Source organism: Oryx dammah, unplaced genomic scaffold (assembly GCF_014754425.2).
Source record: "Oryx dammah isolate SB20612 unplaced genomic scaffold, SCBI_Odam_1.1 HiC_scaffold_10, whole genome shotgun sequence".
NCBI lineage: Eukaryota > Metazoa > Chordata > Mammalia > Artiodactyla > Bovidae > Oryx > Oryx dammah.
In genome coordinates, this window is record NW_024070194.1 from 76,397,133 (window position 1) to 76,419,084 (window position 21,952).

The 21,952-nt window shown below is 42.5% G+C and overlaps 1 long non-coding RNA gene across 1 annotated transcript; it reads left to right on the top strand.

Moving 5' to 3' along the window:
• Nucleotides 1–444: 444 nt before the first annotated feature.
• LOC120869172 lies at nt 445–7,309 on the top strand. The gene is made up of 3 exons (XR_005722454.1): nt 445–902; nt 1,570–1,669; nt 6,861–7,309. It is a non-coding gene; the product is annotated as an uncharacterized LOC120869172 (long non-coding RNA).
• Nucleotides 7,310–21,952: the final 14,643 nt, after the last annotated feature.

A 21,952-nucleotide genomic window follows, 5' to 3' on the forward strand; every position in this document is an offset into this window, starting at 1 on the left:
CAGGCAAGAATACTGCAGTGGGGTGCCATTTCCTTCCCCAGGGGGTCTTCCCAACCCAGGGATTGAACCCACATCTCCTACATTGGCAGGTGGATCCTTTACCTCTGAACCACTTAGGAAACCCCCAAGATGGGCTGCTGCTGCTGCTAAGTTGCTTCAGTCGTGTCCGACTCTGTGCGACCCCATAGACGGCCTCCTACCAGGCTCTTCTGTCCCTGGCATTCTCCAGGCGAGAACACTGGAGTGGGCTGCCATTTCCTTCTCCAATGCGTGAAAGTGAAAGGTGAAAGTGAAGTCGCTTGATCGTGTCCTACTCTTAGCGATCCCATGGACTGCAGCCCACCCGGGTCCTCCGTCCATGGGATTTTCCAGGCAAGAGTACTGGAGTGGGGTGCCATTGCCTTCTCCACAAGATAGGCTACTTACATTTAAATCTTTGTTTTCAGAGTATGTTTCTAAGGGAACTCAAAGTAATACGGAAGTAGTCTTAAAGGTTTGCATCCAATTTCCAATTCCAGTTTCCATTTCAAAGGTCCCATCTGAATGACACAAGTAAATGAGTGTGATCTCATGAGCATGATCCCTGTCATCATCAATTGATTTAGGGGTGAGCAGTAACTAGGACCTACATACTAGTATATGGTTTTGGTAGCTTGTCTAGGCATTGTACATCCAATAGAGTGGGGATTTGACTTTTCCATTTTCATGTCTACAGTTCCTAGCAAAACTATGAGCTCAGTAGCAGGTCTTCTGTCAATGTTGGGGTCTAATTCGTGTGAAGGTGTAATGATTTATAGATTCATGTTACCACCCATCCCAGGAAGAATTACACCTTAAAAGGGGCAGGCAGAATTTAACTATGAAGAACGTCTCCATCCTTATGCATGAGGACAGTGGGACAGGTGAGTAGGAGAACTGATTTGGAACTGAGAAACTTATTCTGACACTTAGCAGCATAGACTAATTTTGTTTATTTATGTAGTTTATATATTGGTATCATTCAGGGAGTGTTCCTATTTCTAACTTGTTCAATGTGATGTTTGAGAGTATTCCTATTGTGGTGGGTAGTAATGATTCACTCATTCCCTTGCTACATGTTATCCCATCACATGGATACATGTGGATATACACAGTATATTTATCCACCCTACTGCTGATGATCATTTGTGTCCTTTCCAGTTTGGAGCTGCTATGAATATAGCATGAACATTCTAGTCCATCCATGAACATTCTGGTACGTGTCTTTTCATGCTTCCAAGTATGCAGTTCTCTTAACTACCCAGGAGTGAAATTGCTTTGTCAGAGGTTGTGCACATGCTCTGCTTTCACTGACAGACCTCATAGTTTTCCAAACTTGTATTGTGCTTTGAGGTTTTAAAAAGTTTGAATGAGTTTTGAACATTTAAACATCAGATTTCCTATTAGAAGATCTGGCAAACCGAAGGTCCCACTGGCAAATGACATCAAGCTGGCTGGAGCTAGTTGCAGCTGGGACTCAGCCAGTACCCCCTCACTGACAATACTTTTTTGATCTCTGTTTCTGGTTTTCTGTTGCATTTGTGACACCAGCAGTGAATATAAGGGGCCCTCATCTATTCATTTAGAGGATTCTGGAACCTGGCAAACCTACATCCTTGGTTTTCCTGGAAGCAGACTCTGAGATGAGGATGTGAGTGCAAATGGTTTATTTTCAGGGGGACAGGTGATTCCTAGGAAATGAGGTTGTGAGTGGGGAAGGGAGACAAGGGAGGAAAAGAGGCCAAAGAGAGAGAGATCCAGTGTGGGCATCTGGAGTGCCATCCAATCAGGGAGCCCTGGGGGCCAGTGCGGAATATACTCCAGAGGTCTGCCCTTGAGTGCAGGCGGGCAGCCCTCACTCACTGACTAAGGACTGCTGGGGAGGGTGGTATCCACTCCACAGGACTTCTGGCCAGATGCACTAGCAAGCCACGTGGGCTTTGGAGATGGAGGGTTTCTCAGATGCTGGAAACTGGAAGGCAAGCAGTAGAGTGGTACAAGATGAGGTCAGTACAAGTGAGGCACTGACTGGCTGCTACATGACCCTGTCCACTTTTTCTCCCAGCTCTCTAGTCCCTAGAATCCTAGTTCCTATAGGATCAATACAGAGAGATGGCAGCATATCACTTTTCATTTATGCATTTGAAACCCTTGCTCTCTTTCCGGAAGAAAAACCCTTGCTCTCTTTCCACCCCATCTGCTTACAAAGCATCTCAGGATAACTGCATATTTATAACAGTCCTATTGGTGTTACAACACAGATAAGGTCATTTCCTTCCTATCTGTGCAGTAATGTTTCCATTACTCTGTGCAAGCATATTTCAAAGATTTTAATAATATATTTGCCAAGGTAGATGCATCTTCTCCTTGAATGTCCAATAACTTACAATCAAGAAGAGCAGTTAGACTACCGCACAGTCCACTAAACCACAGCCAGAGTTGGTTGGAGATGGGAAATCTGGGCAGAGGTGAAGTAGAAATTGTTTTTTTTATTACTTTTCAATTTTCAATTTATATTCCAAGGTAATTTAAAAATAATTCTTAGTTCTTAGAAAAGAATGGGACCTGTGTGCATTAGAGGAGACCTACTTATTTATCAGATTTTGCCTTAATTATACACATACACTGCAATGCTCAAAAAGGTTGCAAATGGTTCCTTTGACAAAGAGCCCTATGAGATTTTTGTAGAAGGAAGAAAAATCCAAGTTTTCATTTAGGAAATAACAATTCTTAGCCATCCTTTCACACTTGAGTGTATGCCTCCCAATTATGATAATTCATAGAGGGATACAGTCAGTGCCAAATTACCTTCCACTTTTACACAAAAAGCCAATTTCTAGAAGCAAACCCTTCAAAACTTCAAAAAATAGCTAAAACAATTAGAAAAAAAAGAAGTATCAGTCACAGTTCCCATGACAGCTGACGTTAAAAAATAGCAAAGGATTAACAGATTAAATGGAGAAGGAAATGGCAGCCCACTCCAGTGCTCTTGCCTGGAGAACCCCATGGACAGAGAAGCCTGGTAGGCTACAGTCCATGGGGTCACAAGGAGTTGGACATGACTGAGAGATTTCACTTTAACAGATTAAAAAACCAAACTAAATAGACATTTCTCCAAAGAAGACATATGGCTGGCTAACAAACACATGAAAAGATGCTCAACATCACTCATTATCAGAGAAATGCAAATCAAAACCACAATGAGGTACCATTTCACGCCAGTCAGAATGGCAGCGATCCAAAAGTCTACAAGCAATAAATGCTGGAGAGGGTGTGGAGAGAAGGGAACCCACTTACACTGTTGGAGGGAATGCAAACTAGTACAGCCACTATGGAGAACAGTGTGAGATTCCTTAAAAAATTGCAAATAGAACTGCCTTATGACCCAGCAACCCCACTGCTGGGCATACACACCAAGGAAACCAGAATTGAAAGAGACACATGTACCCCAGTGTTCATCACAGCACTGTTTACAATAGCCAGGACATGGAAACAACCTAGATGTCCATCAGCAGATGAATGGGTAAGAAAGCTGTGGTACATATACACAATGGAGTATTACTCAGCCATTAAAAAGAATACATTTGAATCAGTTCTAATGAGGTGGATGAAACTGGAGCCTATTGTACAGAGTGAAGTAAGCCAGAAAGAAAAACACCATTACAGTATACTAGCACATATATATGGAATTTAGAAAGATGGTAATGATAACCCTCTATGCGAGACAGCAAAAGAGACACAGATGTACAGAATGGACTTTTAGACTCTGTGGGAGAGGGAGAGGGTGGGGTGATTTGGGAGAATGGCACTGAAACATGTATACTATCATGTAAGAAATGAATCGCCAGTCTATGTTTGATACAGGATACAGGATGCTTGGGGCTGGTGCACGGGGAAGATCCAGAGAGATGATATGGGGTGGGAGGTGGGAGGGGGGTTCAGGATTGGGAACTCATGTACACCCGTGGCTGATTCATGTCAATGTATGGCAAAACCAATACAGTATTGTAAAACAAAATAAAGTAAAAATAGAAATTAAAAAAACCAAACCAAAACAAACAAAAAAATTATAAAAATATAACATAACTAAGATGTGTAATGAAAGTATAATCTGACCTGGAAGTATTAGATTTGTGACTGGAGAAATTAGGAGAAATTAAATGGAACTTCACTTATTAGGGAATCATTTTCAGTTAGTATGAGATATTTCAACACACATAGAGACAAATATTTGCAGTATATGCTCATCATTTGCAGTAGTTATATTTTGTAAGGTGCCATTCATTCAGTTCAGTTGCTCAGTCGTGTCTGACTTTTTGCAACCCCATAAACTGCAGCACGCCAGGCCTCCCTGTCCATCACCAACTCCTGGAGTTCACCCAAACCCATGTCCATTGTGATGGTGATGCCATCCAACCATCTCATCCTCTATCGTCCCCTTCTCCTCCTGCCCTCAATCTTTACCAGCATCAGGGTCTTTTCCAATGAGTCAGCTCTTTGCGTGAGGTGGCCAAAGTATTGGAGTTTCAGCTTCAACATCAGTCCTTGCAATGAACACCCAGGACTGATCTCCTTTAGGATGGACTGGTTGGATCTCCTTGCAGTCCAAGGGATTCTCAAGAGTCTTCTCCAACACCACAGTTCAAAAGCATCAATTCTTCAGTGCTCAGCTTTCTTTATAGTCCAACTCTCACATCCATACACGACTACTGGAAAAACCATAGCCTTGACTAGACGGACCTTTGTTGACAAAGTAATGTCTTTGCTTTTTAGTATGCTGTTTAGGTTGGTCATAACTTTCCTTCCAGGTGTCAAGGGCCCTGAATTAGCAGATACTAAAATATTTGTTCCTAGAGGAAAGACAGGGTGACATTCCTGCATGTCTCTGCTCACAACATTATGATCAACCAAAGGGCCACTCGTGCTATATAGCCTTGTTTACTAATATTCTTATAAAACAAGTCAATCTCAGCATCACTGAAAATCTACCCTTTCACTTACCCCTTTTCCTGTATAACACTTAGCAAGAAAAAAGAAATCTTTCACAGCATCTGCAAACGTAACACTTTTCACTGTGGTGTTGGTTTGTGAAATTCACAAGCCCCCAGAACTTGCTGAGAAGGGTTTGACATTTTCCTGACCCTGGGTGACAGGACCATCAATTTCTTTGCTTCTCAGCCTCATGACAATGCTGTCCACTCCTCATTTTTAACGGTCATCAGCTCATGAATCCACAAATTTGGCTACTTTTCTATCTCTTCCATAGCACTGTAGATCTTAACTAACATAAGAACTTTCTGGAGTGGAATTATGAACAGCTTGGTGAATTTCCTCTCCTTTTTTCTGGGTGGCCCAGTCTGCTGATTGATTAGCACTGAACTCACAGTCTATAGCACCGTCACTCATATCCAGATGAGGCTTATCTAACGTGTCTTTTCTCTATAAGGCTTGTCACAGCTATCCTGCACCTAGGAACACTGGACAGCACTTCAGCGCTATCTTGGGGGGCGTTTCAAACAGCAAAATGACCAGTGACAAGCAGGAAAGTGTGGCGAAAATCTACACTTGATAGACTGACTAGGATACTGATTTGTAGGATGAGAACTGAGACAGGAAAGCAGATTTATCTTGCTTAAACTCAGCTGAAAACGTGTATGTCAGGCAGCTTAAATTTTCTACCACCATGCATGTCTGTGACTGTTCCGTGAGTACTGATTTTAGAATTACAAATACATTTCAATGAATAGGTGAATTCGCATACGAGGAACTAATGAGTAATGAGGAGCTGCTCCTTTTTTTTTTTTTTTCTTCTGCTACTTGCTTTTACTTAACTCAATGCCATACACTGGAAGTCATATGGTAACTCATATAAACCCATCCAGTATAAAGTGCTGCCAGTAATTCAATAACTTAAATACACTGTCTATTTCGCAGTCCTTCCTATTGGTAAACATGAAATTCCCTTCCAATTCTTTGCTATTGCAAACGGTGTTCTGTTGGCTACTCTAGTACTATCCTTCTGGGGTTTGTGGATGTTTCTCTAGGCAAGATACTGTGGGCATAGACTGTTTATGATTGCAATTTTAGAAGATTCCAGCAAGCTGTTCTCCAGTGTGGCTCTATCCATTCATGTTTCCACTGGCCACTAGAGGGCTTGTTTCTCTGGCAATAGGAATGTAGCAAGCACTGGGGGAAAGGCCCAGAGAACCACCAGAGACTCAAGACAAGTGTCTGCTCCTTCACGATTCCCCACTGGGCTCCCTGCATTCATTTTGGTTTCCAACTCCCAACTACTTCTGGGGGAAAAAGTAACACAAAAAGGATACTTTTTTTTTTTTCTGCAATGGGCAACATTACTTTCCACTTAATTGTGCTCAGGAAGCTTCTAAAATCTTACTTCTTTCTTAAGAAGTAGCCTGGGGTCTTTTGTTTAGAGCAGAGAGAAATATTTTTTCTCCATCACGTACCTAGCCTGGAATACCCAGCTGGCACTATTGTAAAACCCTTCTCAAGAGCCATTCACCCCCCTGGTTTACACACTATCTTTTGAGGTACAATTCAATAGGACAAATTTCAGTCCACTAAAGAAGTCTCGATGACTCAAGAATTTTCAAAGCTGTAACAGAAAAGACTTTCCAAATGGTCAAAAAGCAAGCCATTTATCATGAGACATTTTCCTTAAGAGCAATTTACAGTAGACTGTAACCATCTACAATAGTCAGCAGACAATTAGGAAAAGGCTGTTCTTGTGACAATTTAGAAAGTTCAGTCTTTGGAAATTGGGCAGCAACACTTGGTCTTAACCTGGTAACCAAAGCTCCGTAATTAATTAGTTTTTGCAGGTTGCAGGCAGAAAATGGCGTTGCTGTGTTACAGTAAGAATCCTGGGTGTCATCAAGTTATCAGCACACTGCAGCTCCCCTCTCAGGGGAACAAACCCTGTAATTTAACAAATCGCTGTATTTTGGGTTCTGACACCCCACATGCTTTTCAATTTCCATCTGTTCTTCTGGTTCATTAGTATTTTATTGTTGCTACAGTCAAACATTTTAATAGTTTTTTTCTCTCTCAAATAGCACACCATCAACTATCTTCTGTCATCCCTTTGGACACCTAAAAAATGGCATGTCCATTTCAATTTTAAATTGCTTTTAGAAAGTATTATTTTGGGCATTTTCCCAAGTGTCCAAGACAGCTGCCTTTGGCTAAAAACTGGAATAACTGCTTTATGTATGAAAACAAATATTCAAAATCTACTTCAAACACAGATTTTTTAAAAAAAGTAATAAAACAATGTTCTCTTATTCTCCTAAACTATTTCTTTATTGCATCAGCACATAGTCCATAAACTCATTGGCACCCACAAGTGCATATATACACAGTTTTCACATACACCCTCGACACTTCCAAACATAATATATATAGATACACATCAACACATATGAATTCCATGTATGCTGCACCCCACACCACATATGTATACCTAGCCACACTCCATATACACACATAGTCTTCCAAGTATAAAGCACACACATCCCAAGCACAGATACACATACTTCAATACACACATGTACCACCAGACACAATCACAAACACACTACTTACACACATACAACTCAAGTGCACACCTGTAATCACACCCATTCACTCTCCCCCAAACACAGCATATGCACGTATTCATGAATACACACATGTACTTACATACGCACATGCAATCCACATCTACACAAACCATATATACACATGATCAACCTGCAGTATGAAAATGAAGGAAAATATTACCCCATCAAAAACAATCGTGAAGAAATTTATGAACAAATGTAAGAAGAAGTGTACATTAAGAAACAGACATTGGAGCATATATTGGGAAATATTTTGGAACTTAAGGTTATTGCAGACATTTTAGTGACTTTATAGAAAGTCAGGGTTTGGGGGCCGAGTAGCGGTTTTCCTTTCTTGGTCATGTGCTGTCCATGCTCACCTCAGATCCAGTCCTTCTCAAGTAAAACCAGTGACCAAGAACAAAACTTCAAAAATGAAATCCGGGTATGTGACCAGAACACACATGCCTGTACTCACACCGAGGCACACACACCAATACTCTTGGAGAAGTGACAGAGAGTGGTATTGATTTCAGAAGATACGGGGGATATGCCATGTGTTATGAGATTGCTCTGAAGATGTAGTTGTCCGCTGCTGGGGAGGATGTGACGGTCCTCCCTGGAACACTCTCCAGAACAGACACCCTTCAGAATGGACGACCCTCTCATGCTCGGGCACCCCTTGGCTTGGTGGCATTTGTGTGTTGAGCATGATCCCTAAACTCCTGGCATCTCATTATTGGAGAGACCTGCATGCTCAGGAACACCGCTCATTGGGAGACCAAGGGCTCTGATTCCTGGGAATGGCTGGTGGATCCCTGGGGAGGCCAGAGCCCAGCTCGGTGCCTGTGGAGGCTCAGAGAAGCATCAACACGCTCTAAGGGAGACTCCCCCACGACAGAAGGCCAGGCATTCCATCAGGAGCAGCAGCACAGCCTCACGTTCTGTTATCAAACAGCCTTTCCCAGCAGCACCTTCCGCAAAAGTTCTAAATGCTCTGCAGACCGCCGTCAGAACTGAGCATGAAGGTCAAATGCAGAGCAGGCCTGCACTCAGAGTGACATCTGACTTCACAAGTTTAAGGATTGTCTAAAGTCAGCTCTGACGGGAAATCGATTCAAGGAAAACACTGAGAATCCGACCAGACTCGGTAAATGACTTTCCTGCCCACCTTGGCCTCTGTGCCCCTTGGATGTTTTCTTCCATTCTTACTTGCCTCCTTGCTCTTTTTCCTCCCTTCCCTCCTTCCTTCTTTTCATCCTTTCTCCCTCCCTTCCTTCCTCTTTTCTTCTCTTCTGTTCTCCTTTCCTCCCTCTGTAGTCCTTTTGTCTTTTAAAATTAAGATCAGACAAGCTATGGTATTATATTTCAGGAGGAAGAGTACAGGGCAGCCCTCACCTAAAATATAATTCAAACCCCTGGATATCTAGTTCTTTAGAGAAGGAGCACGCTTCAGATTTGTTACAGAATGTACTCAACAGCCACAGGCACTGAGGATTGACTTTTAACTAACTCACCCAGTTCTTCCCCAATAGAGAATTCTTTAACTATTTTTTTTAATTTCTATTTTTACTTTATTTTGCTTTACAATACTGTATTGGTTTTGCCATACATTGACATGAATCCGCCACGGGTGTACATGAGTTCCCAATCCTGAACCCCCCTCCCACCTCCCACCCCATATCATCTCTCTGGATCTTCCCCGTGCACCAGCCCCAAGCATCCTGTATCCTGTATCGAACATAAACTGGCGATTCGTTTCTTACATGATAGTATACATGTTTCAGTGCCATTCTCCCAAATCATCCCACCCTCTCCCTCTCCCACAGAGTCTAAAAGTCTGTTCTATACATCTGTGTCTCTTTTGCTGTCTCGCATAGAGGGTTATCATTGCCATCCTTCTAAATTCCATATATGTGTGTTAGTATACTGTATTGGTGTTTTTCTTTCTGGCTTACTTCACTCTGTATAATAGGCTCCAGTTTCATCCACCTCATTAGAACTGATTCAAATGTATTCTTTTTAATGGCTGAGTAATACTCCATTGTGTATATGTACCACAGCTTTCTTATCCATTCATCTGCTGATGGACATCTAGGTTGCTTCCATGTCCTGGCTATTACAAACAGCGCTGCTATGAACACTGGGGTACACGTGTCTCTTTCAATTCTGGTTTCCTTGGTGTGTATGCCCAGCAGTGGGGTTGCTGGGTCATAAGGCAGTTCTATTTGCAATTTTTTAAGGAATCTCCACACTGTTCTCCATAGTGGCTGTACTAGTTTGCATCCCCACCAACAGTGTAAGAGGGTTCCCTTTTCTCCACACCCTCTCCAGCATTTATTGCTTGTAGACTTTTGGATCACTGCCATTCTGACTGGTGTGAAATGGTACCTCATTGCGGTTTTGATTTGCATTTCTCTGATAATGAGTGATGTTGAGCATGTTTTCATGTGTTTGTTAGCCATCTGTATGTCTTCTTTGGAGAAATGTCTATTTAGTTCTTTGGCCCATTTTTTGATTGGGTCATTTATTTTTCTGGACTTGAGCTGCATAATACAAAAAACCTCGAATAGCCAAAGAAATCTTGAGAAAGAAGAATGGAACTAGAGGAATTAACCTGCCTGACTTCAGGCTCTACTACAAAGCCACAGTCATCAAGACAGTATGGTACTGGCACAAAGACAGAAATATAGATCAATGAAACGAAATAGAAAGCCCAGAGATAAATCCGCACACCTATGGACACCTTATCTTCAACAAAGGAGGCAAGAATATACGGTGGATTAAAGACGATCTCTTTAACAAGTGGTGCTGGGAAAACTGGTCAACCACTTGTAAAAGAATGAAACTAGATCACTTTCTAACACCATACACAAAAATAAACTCAAAATGGATTAAAGATCTAAACGTAAGACCAGAAACTATAAAACTCCTAGAGGAGAACATAGGCAAAACACTCTTCAACATAAATCACAGCAGGATCCTCTATGATCCACCTCCCAGAATACTGGAAATAAAAGCAAAAATAAACAAATGGGATCTAATTAAAATTAACAGCTTCTGCACAACAAAGGAAACTATAAGCAAGGTGAAAAGACAGCCTTCAGAATGGGAGAAAATAATAGCAAATGAAACACTGACAAACAACTAATCTCGAGGATTCTTTAACTATTAACCAGTGTGGGCTTCCCAGGTGGCGCTAGTGGCAAAGAAACTGCCTGCCAATGCAAGAGACATAAGAGACGCGGTTTGATCCCTGGGTCAGGAAGATCCTCTGGAGAAGGGCATGGCAACCCACTCCAGTATTCTTGTGTGGAGAATCCCATGGGCAGAGGAGGCTGGAGGACAACAGTCCATGGGGTTACAGAGTCAGACACTACTGCAGCAACTTAGCACGCATGCATTAACCAGTGTGTTACTGTTTGGGGCCACTGGTGGCCAGCTGAAGTTAGTTTAGATGCCAGCGTGTGGCGTAAGGAATCTTGATTTTTTTTTTTTTTCATCTGAAGGGTCATTAAGCACATTTAAATTCATCCCTCATCCATGATTTTAATCCTTCCACAACTGTTTTCAAACTTACATTCTTTTCAAAACACTCTCTGGGTGTCATTCTCCTCTTTAGACCCTTTTAAGATTCCTTTCTAGTAAGTAAAGTTTGAATTCACAGCAAGATCACATTCAAAGATGCCCTTTGCTATCTGGCTCCAATTCCCCATTGATTTACTTCCTAAACTCTAAGAATTGGTCACATGTCTCTAAACCTTAGTATTTACTTTCCTCCCAGCTCCATGTTTTGGAAGCCCAGCCATTCTTGAAGCCCAAAAAAGCCATTCCATGTGTCTAATGGAGAATGAAACACTCCTTTCTCTAGAATCCATTGCACAGGACTTGTGCTTCCACTTGGCTTTGCATGGTAATTATTTGCACAATAATTAAGGTTTTCTATTCCTCTTTTTCCAGGACTGGCACTATTCATCTTGATGTAATTTGTAGTTCCTGACACAAAGTGGGACCTCAGTAAATGATGATAGAAATATTAATTTGTAAGACACCAAAGTACTGGGTATCTGTTGTTGTTGCCTCTCCTTCAAATAAGAGAAAGTAGATTTTCCTTTGGAAATCACATCTTCCTAACTCAAAGGTCATGGGGACTGACCTTACCGCACTGGCCAAGGAGCATGGGTATGACTTGACCTGGCCAATCTGAGTAATTGCTCCAGCCATGAATCCATGGCCCAATTGGGTTTACTAAAGTGAGTTTTGGATTTGGGTTTTTTTTTTTTTTTTTTAATAGAAAGTAATTGGAAGATAAGGTTTTTTTTTTTTTTTTTTCCTTTGATACTAATGCAAAACTGCCAGGTTGCAAACCTGGACTCACTAATGGCCACACTTCTTATTACCTTTTGAAAAAGTTTGTTTTCAAACAAAATTCCAACAGAAAGAGACAAATACCCAGTGACAGATTCTGCTTAAGCCAGAACCAAAGACACATGGCCAGGGACATTTTATGCCATGATCTAGCACAGCCGTACTTTTGCTTTAACCAGTTTAATTCTTCTCTTATTCCTACTCCTTTTCTTTTTCATTTATTCTTTCATTCTTTTCCTTTATCCCCTATCCTTTGTATTTTAATATTCCTGAGAGATACACCTGTTTAGTGGAATAATAGAAATAAGCATATTGTGTTTCCCAAGGCCAAATAATCAATTAAGGAAACTTTATTTTCTGTAACTTCCAACATTGCGTTTCCAAAGACAGCTTTCTAGAACCCAGTGATCCCAGGGAACCTAGAAACGCCACTTAGTCTTCACTATATGCATGAAGTTCCTGGGGATCTTGTTAAAATGCAGATTCTAGGATTTCCCTGGTGGTCCAAAGGTTAAGACTCTGCACGTCCAATGTAGGGGTGTGGGTTTAATCCTTGGTCAGGGACCTAGGGTCCCACATGCTGCACAGCAGGGACAAGAAATTAAAATAAAATTTAAAAATGCAGATTCTGACTGAACAGCTCTGGGGTAGAGCTGAGGTCCTGCATTTCCAATAAGCTCCAAGGAGATTGTGATGGTGCTGTTTGACGGATCACCTTTAGTGTATCAGAGACTTAGAGTCAAGGGTCATGATTAATGCCCAGATCCTTCCACCCATCAGAAATGACCTTTTAGTAGGCCACAATTGCTGAAAGCAGAGATGGCTGAATACACCACTCTTTTTCAGATAACATCTTTACTTTTAAACTGACTTGTTGAAGTGAAAGAAGCTAAGCCAAAAGCAGAATCACTGATAGGGAGATGAGACGGCAGTGTGTGAAGCCAGTGCCAAGGCAGATAAAGTGACCAGCTTCAAACGGGACAGATACACAGCAAACATCTTGAAACACCACCACTACCAGCGCCACTACCCCGCTCTTGAATCACACTTTTGTCTTATTGGAAGTGTTGAGTGCATCGCAGCCTACCTCTGCAGGGACTTGGCATAATTATGGAACATGCTGCCTTCTGCACCCCTTTCTGCTGCCCAACAGGATGACAGTCCCACCTGGGCTGTGATCTAATTTATTTCCTTTTTTCTGTTCCAGCTTCCTGGGTACCAGTGCCAGGAACTGATGCAGCATCATTGCTCATCCACGTCCAGGGCTGCCTGCTTCCTGACGGAACCACGGGGTTAAGCTTTGTCTGTTTTCCGCCCGATGATGCGGTGGCTTGGTTTCACTGTAACTGAAACAGATGCCTTGTGAGTTTGTTATGTTCGGGGATTATTAATAACCACACAGAAGGATTTAAGCAGGCGTGAACATCTCATCTCCCAGTAAGCATGTCACTTTCAAATCCAGATTCTGCCCCCACATATTCATAAACTCCTGTCAAAATCCTTTTCTGTGTGGAGACTGAGCCCGCCTCCCATTTTCAAGCACATCCGGTCTGAATCTGTCCAGTGTTCTTCCTGTAAACAAGAGTTAATTGAGCAGAGGTACTATGTACTTTGTCCCAAGAGCATTTCTTATCAGCAGAGGTAAAATCTTTTGGGGGTGGTGGTGGGTGTTAGTGTTCTCCTTTTCGGCCGTATTGTGCAGGCAACAGCATGGAGGACGCAGCTCCCCAGGCAGGTATCAAACCTGCATCCTTTGAAGTGGAAGCTCAGTCCTAACCACTGGACCACCAGGGAAGGCCTGTGATTTTTTATTTTTAAATTGAAGTGTAATTTGCAATGCTTTGTTCGTTTCTGGTGTACAGAAAAGTGATTCAGTTGTGTGTGTGTATGTTCCTGTGTGCCAGTCACTTCAGTCATGTCTGACTCTTTGCAACCCCATGGACCGTAACCCACCAGGTTCCCTCTGCCCATAGGATTTTCCCGGCAAGAATGGATTGGGTTGCCGTGCCTCCAGGGGATCTTCTGACCCGGGGACTGAACCTGCATCTCCTGCATTACAGGTGGATTCTTTACCTGCTGAGCCATTGGGGAAAACACACGCACACACACACACACACACACACACACACACGTATATTCTTTTCCGTTATGGTTTATTACAGGATACTGAATATCATCCCCTGTGCAATACAGTATGACCTTATTTATCCATTCTATATATAATAGTTTGTTTCTGCTAATCCCAAACTCCAGTCCATCCCTCTCTTACCCTGTCTCCCCCGTGGCAACCACAACACAAATCTGTTCTCTGTGTCTGTGAGTCTATTTCATAGATAGTTCTATGACCATATTTTAGATTCTATATACAAGTGGAATTATATGGCATTCGTCTTTCTCTTTCTGACTTCACTTCACTTAGTATGATAACCTCTAGGTTCATGTTGCTGCAAATGGCATTATCTCATTCTTTTTACGACTGAATAATATTCCATTGTATATGCATCACATCTTCTTTATCCATTCATCTGTCGATGGACATTTAGGTTGTTTTCACATTTTGGCTATTGTAAGTAGTGCCAGCAGAAATAAACATGTGAGCTGCCTTGAACATCTCCATGTGAACCTCATCTCTAGGTCTTGAATGAAAAGTGGAAGAACAGTTCAGTCCAGTTACTGCTCAGTCATGTCTGACTCTTTGTGACCCCATGGACTGCAGCACACCAGGCCTCCCTGTTGGTCACCATCCCCCAGAGTTTACTCAAACTCGTGTCCATCGAGTTGGTGATGCCATCCAACCATCTCATCCTTTGTTGTCCCCTTCTCCTCTTGCCCTCAATCTTTCCCAGCATCAGGGAATGAGTCAGTTCCAGTGAGTCAGTTCTTGGCATCAGAGGGCCAAAATATTGGAGTTTCAGCTTCAGCATCAGTCCTTCCAATGATGGGAATTTATTATTTGTGTTTTAAGAAGAAAATATGACTTCAGATTTCAGGAGCACTGGATACAGTGTCCCATAACTTGATACAGACACGGGTTACTTTGTAGTTTTCAGAAAAGAATGTGATGACAAGGGTATCAGAGGAAAGAATGGGAAAGAATAACTGGAAAAATCTGTTAGGTTCAAGGTTGTTTTCTGTTATCAGTTTTGGGTGAGAGAGAGAGCTTGATTTAGTATTTACAATAAAACATGATATTCAAAATAATACTTGGCATAGATGGGCCCCATATTAAAGTCACCGTGAAAGCTGAATGAGCAGTTTTATAGGAGGAGCCAAGCTGGTTCTGTGTCAAGACAGACTTCTTCCTGTCTTTCAGCAGGCTTCTGGAGGCTTCCCTGCTAGCTGATGGATACATGCTCAGAGAATGCAAACTGGTTCTATTACTAGGTGAAGAAAAAGCCAACCAGTAACCTAGATGTTTCGTAAGACAATTGTACACTTGCACTCTGTTGCAAATATAAGACAAATTTGATTCACTGGTGCTCCCATTAGTTAAATATGTCTAATAAAAGGGAAGGGGGCATGTATCTCAGTTCCAGGGCATGGTGGGGCAGGGTGGGGGTTGTCAGTGGAAATGGACTTTCTTCCAAATTACTTTGCTTTCATTCCAGAACCAGTGTCCTAATTCAGCCCCATATGAGTGGAAAATCAGTCTTTAGATATTTGTTGTGAGGCTTCTTTTATGATACATATATAAAACAGGGATGTTATTTGCAATGGTCCCTACCGATATCAAATTGACTGTAAGATGAGCAGGGAACCAAGGTTTTGAGATCACCCCAGGGAACTAGTGGCTCAGATGATAAAGAATTCTCCTGCAATGCAGGAGACCTGGGTTTGATCACTGGGTCAGGAAGATCACCTGGAGAAGGGGAGGACTACTCACTCCGGTATTCTTGCTTGGAGACTCCCTGGACAGAGGAGCCTGGCAGGCTATGGTCGATGGGGTTGCAGAGTCAGACATGACTGAGGGACTAACAATTTCACTTTTCAACGGAACTTTGCTGCTGATAGCCAAACAGCCCCATAGACATTATTAGAGGAGCAGGAGATGTGTTTTTGAGAAATGTCAAAGTGATAACAAAAAGAGGGGAAGGGAGCATGTTGCGATGAGCAAGTTCCCAACAACACTGGCACTGTGACATCATGAAAAGACCCCAAGATTTTACCAGGAGGTTACTGTCTCTCCTTGAATTGTGAAAGCCTTCCATGAGAATAGGACTATTAGCTGGGTCTGGGCTCAGCCAAGAACAATGTCACTGCTCTGCAGGGCTAAGGGCAGCGGTGGCAGGGATAAGACCTGGCAGGGGAGCATGACTTCCAGGTTATTTGCTTGTGGCCTCTCCCTGGGGGATTGGCTGGCCTCCATCACTGGACGCACTCCGTAGAGGTCAGGGGGCATGGAAAGTACAAGTCCTGGCATGTCCTCCTAGCTCAGCTTTGTGTCCCTGGGAAAGGAACGTGCGTTCTCTGACTTTCTGAGTTCAGATTCTCCAACTGAAACATGAGGGTCTAGGACCTGAGTCCAGGCCCCAAGATCTTATGCCCTGGGACTCTATGGTTCTCTTATATGTCTTATGTAGATTTTCTGGAAATTCTTTTTACGATCAAAGCACGACACAGTTCTGTTCACTGTCCCGGTGGCCGCCACCTGGGCCACCTCCCGGTCTTCTTGCTTGGATCCCTGACTGCAGTAGCCTCCATACTGGCCCATTGCTCTCTCTTCTGCCCTCCACAGCTCGTTCTCAGCAGAGTGATCTCACTCAAATCCCACCTACCATTCCATTCACTGTCTCCCATCTTCTCCCTGTCTTTGCAATGCCCTCCAACCCTGAGGATCTGACCTGGGTTTGCTTCTCTGATCCCACCACCTACCAGCTCCCATGTGACTATTTCCATCCAGTTGCACAACCACACTTCTCTCCTTGATTGTCCCTCCTCACATCTTCACGCACCAACTCTTTCCCAACAGTGGAGTGCTCTTCACACTCCTTACCCACTCCTGCCACACTCCAGACATCTGAACGGCTCACACTCACCTTCTAATCTCTATGCAAATGTCACCTCCTCCATGAAGTCTTCCCTGATTATGATATTTAAAATTGCATCAATCTCACAGTGGTTTCCAATCCCCTTATTCTTCTGTCTACGTCCCACAGCACTGAACTTCCAGCATATAATACAATTCACATATGGATTATATTTTTTTCTTATCTTCCCCTAACAGAAGATAAGCTCCATGTGGCAAGAATCTTTGCATATATACACATTTTTTTAAAAACTGTTGTATCCCCAGTGACTGAAGAGTTCCTGGTTCAGAGAGATGCTCCACAGAAACTTGCTAAAGGAATTAATGAATCCTGGAAACTCTTATTTCATACTTGGCATGTTCTTGGGTTTGAGTGATGCTCATACCTGGTGGCAGGGAAAGCCCAGGAAGAGAACACCTCTGTATTGGAAGGCAGACAGCATCTGTGCACAGAGAAGATGGCCGCACAGTCCCTAAGCAGATGAAACGGTCATAACTGAGAATCTGTACCTTGCAATCTGTCATGCCTGTGGTCCTGGTGTTTGCTGGCCTTCCTGCTTCAGCATCTGTGTCTCTGCTTGAATGTTTTCTTTGCCCAAAGAAGCATGAGTAGGACCCATGAGCAGGCTTGGGCTCAAAGTTCCAAGGAGTTAATGTCCCCAGGAATTATGAGAAATAGGAGGTGATGGCCAACCACCCCAGCTTCCCTGCCCTCAGGAGTGACTATTTTCAACCATGTTAAAAATGGTTCCCTGATCCCAGAGGTCAGAGGTGGGTTTGAGCTCCCTTTGCCTGGGTGACCTGCTCATAAATATATGTTTTGTTTTACTTATTTCCATCTCTTTCCAGTGTTTCTTCCCCATTGCCTTGCTCAACCACTCCCCCAATCATCATGGTTTCCTGTTCTATGCTTAGTTACTAAATCGTGTCTGACCCTTTGCGACCCCATGGACTGTAGCCCGCCAGGCTCCTCTGTCCATGGGGATTCTTCAGGCAAGAATACTGGAGTGGGTTGCCATGCCTTCCTCCAGGGGATCTTCCCAAGCCAGGGATCAAACCCAGGTCTCCAGCATTGATTGCAGGCTGATTCTTTACCAGCTGAGCTACCAGGGAAGCCCAGTTTCCTGTGATCACCTCTTGAGTAAACTGTATTCCTGTCTCATGGACCACTTCCCAGGGAAACCAAATGAACTGAACACTCATCAGCATGTAACAGAGATCCCCCTTCTCCCTCATGTGTCTTTCAGGGCCTCTGTGTGTAAAGCAGATCCATTCCCCATGGAATTTAAGTCATGGCCAGGTCATCCCCAAACCCTTAGCTACTTTAGGACCTAAGCTTCCAGCTTATGGAGGCAGGCTGCCATGCAGTGGTTAAAACCTCAGACTCCTGAGTACCTGGGTTCAAGTTCTGACTATGACTTGCCAGTTGTATGACCTTGGGCATATCACTAACCTTTCTCTTCCCCAGTTCTCTCATCTGAAAAACCTATCTCCTAATTGTGCTGTTCCTTGAGGTTTCCAAGAGGATTAAATGAGCTCACATTTGCAAAGCTCTCTGATCAGTGCCTGGCTCAAAACAGGTGCAAGAGAATGTTAAATAATTAAATTCCCATCTTGCCAACAAGAAACTAAAGCAAAGTTTAAATTTAAGGTCATATAATGGAGACACTTAAGAACTGAAAACCCAAGTACAGTGTGATATTTGTTACATTTCAATAAATTTAAAAAAATGGAACCAAGTGCCCACATCTTCTTAAGACATATTCTGTAATAAAGATTAGAAGATTTTTCTTTTGTATAATTACTAGAAGCTAATTAGTGGAAAGGCATAAGCAATTAAATATGTGGTACAAGTTAATTTGAAACAATATTAGCTTTATACATTTGAATTGCTTCATAACTTCATAGAAAAAAGTCCTATGGATAAACATTTCACTTGGATAATAAGTTACTCTCTCCCTAACCCACTTTGCCCCAGTACTATAATCCTCAAAAATGTGAACAAGTTGTTTTTTTTTTTTTTTTTTTTTTTTGCGGAGGAAAGCAAATCACTTTGCTCAGTTTCCATGAAACCATGTAGGAAAGGATTTAGGTTACATGTTGCTAGAAGGAATTCCATCCAGATGTAAGCCAGAGATTTTTCTGATTAATGTGGGAATCAGGATTAAAGTTCATTCTATGTGAGATTTAAGTTATGCTTGGAAAACATCCTTGTCCAAGAGTGGATTCCCTACTAGACTATATTAGTGTCTGCTGCTGTTGCTGCTAAGTCGCTTCAGTCGTGTCCGACTCTGTGCGACCCCATAGATGGCAGCCCACCAGGCTCCCCCGTCCCTGGGATTCTCCAGGCAAGAACACTGGAGCGGGTTGCCATTTCCTTCTTCAATGCATGAAAGTGAAAAGTGAAAGTGAAGTCGCTCAGTCGTGTCTGACTCTTTGCAACCCCATTGGTGGCAGCCCACCAGACTCCTCCGTCCATGGGATTTGCCAAGCAAGAGTGCTGGAGTGGGGTGCCATTGCCTTAGTGTCTAAAGTTCTACTATTAGAGATTTATTTCTTTGTTAGTTTAATTCAAACAATTCATCAAATATCATTTATGAAACAGTGAGTGGGTTATGCCCCAGGTAAGACTTGTCTGTTTCTAAGTCCCACACAACATGCAAATATTTCTGAGCAGGTGACATATTATGCAGTTATCAACAATGAATATTTCAGTGGAGGTTAGCTTAATGGGCCTTTTTTCAATTGTGACAGGTGCCTGAGAATACAAGGGAATAAGTCACAAAGCTCAGGTGATGGACAGGGAGACAGTGGTGAAAAGGGTCAGTGTACATATCATGGCTCTAAAAATAGAAATTTTGTTGGACAGGTGTCATGGACCATGACTGTGCTAGTGATGCTGATCAGCCATTGTGATGGGCTCCCGAGGCAAGCTTGAAGGTACAAAGAGGCAGGCAGAGGAGAGGGGCATTGATTCACTCCATGTGGTTCTAAGGGTCCTTGTTGGGCCAAAATGGGAAAGAATGGACACTCACCCACCTTGTTTCACTTTTGGGTAGGAGAGTAACCCAGAGCATAGCAAGATGGAAAGTCTTTCTTTACCACATAGAATTCTTAATCAATGTAAATGGAAATTCTTTGTAGAAATGAAGTTGCAGTTAGTGTTCAAGGTTACTAAATTATGTTCTACCATAAAAAATGCAAGTCCCAAGACAATCGTAGGCTTATAAATATATCTTTGGTGGAGGAGAATTACTTAATGATATATAATTATATTTATGTATCATTGTATGAAGGTTCATAACTTTTACTTACCATACAGTAACCTGCTTAGAAGTACAAATTGGCATTATTGAAGTTAAATAATAACCAATATGGAAGAAACAAGAAGCTTTCTAATCTTCTTATCACTTGCACCTTCCTTCCCTCTCCCTCCCCATTTTGTGGTTGTTCATTCCATAGGCATTTATTGAACATTTACTGTAGGGCACTTAGCCTCCCTTGATACCTCCCTTATTCTGCCACCTGGGTATCAAAAGGATAACACACCTTTAGCATCTGTTTGAGATGCTATTATATCAAACACCTGTTGTTTCTATTATTCAAAAAAGTGGACAGTTTCTCTTCTGATGAAAAACTGAGATCTGAGCTTTTATTAATTACCTCATAGAACTCATTTCCAAAAATACAAGAAAAGCCAAATATCAATCCCAAAATATTTAAGGCATAGGGACTAATGCCAAACCGTTATTGCCAATTAAACTTTTAATCTTCCAACTTATTACACTCAATATTTATGACACTGGTTTTATTGCTATAAAGTCTATGATTTCTGTGATATGGCTTTATCTTATAGCATTTGTTCAGCTTTTTTACAGACCACATCCTGTCAAGATTCAAATCTGGAGCCTGCCACTAAACAGCAAAATGACTTCAGCCAAATTATGTGACCTTTTGATCTCAGTTTCTTCCTCTGCAAAATGAGGATGATAATACGTGTGATGCCAGGGGGCTGTGAGGAATATACTAATTAAACAAAATGATGTCTGGAAGGTGCCTGGTACAGCTCTGGGTACAGGATTCATACTCGATCAGCACTGTTTACAATCCCATTCCCAAATTTGGAGGTTCCTGGGAGCCTTGCATTCTTGCTTCCTCTTTCTACGAGGCATGAGTGGAGGGAGGCTGACGCCTCAGCTAACCCCTCCTCTGAGGTCATTTCCTATAGCTTTACAGGAGCGCCAAGTGCTACTCTCTTCCTTAAAGTTCCCCCTGAGCCCCTCTCCTCAAAGCTGTGTTTCTAAATCAGAAGAGAAAAGCTGGAGAAACTGCTCTCTCCCCATTTTACCATGGCAACCAGCTGTTTCTAGAGAAGCTTATCCCCTTTCCTCCTATCAACTGAAAATATGCTGTTTACAGTCACTCCCCCCTTCCCTCCCACCACCCAGATGGGATCGTTTTAGCCATTTGGCTGAATCCTCTCTCGTTTCTACAAGAAATAAATACCTTTAGATGGAAACTCTGTTTATATTTTAATGTATTTTTGATCTCTGCCTCTCTGTCCATAAATGAAAAATAAGACAAAAATAAATAAATAAAGGTTTTGAGGCTAAACAGGCTGTTTAAACAAGCCCATTTTTTTGTAAATCTCCTCTTACAACGGAGGGTTTCCAGCCTCTACATTCTTACTCTGTGTGGAGCCTTGACTTCCACCGTGTATCTGCTGCTGGACTTGTGTTCCAGGCGGGGCCAGGATGGGGTGGCAGTCCATTCTCACAAGGATCACGAGCTTGATGTACAGCTTAGCCATCACTCTCATGAGAGTCTTCATTATTTTTGATCCAGGGACCCACATTTTCATTTCATTCTAATCCAGGGCCCATGGATTAGATAGCCAGTCCACTTCTAGGGCACCCCCCCCACCCCCCCCACCCCCCCA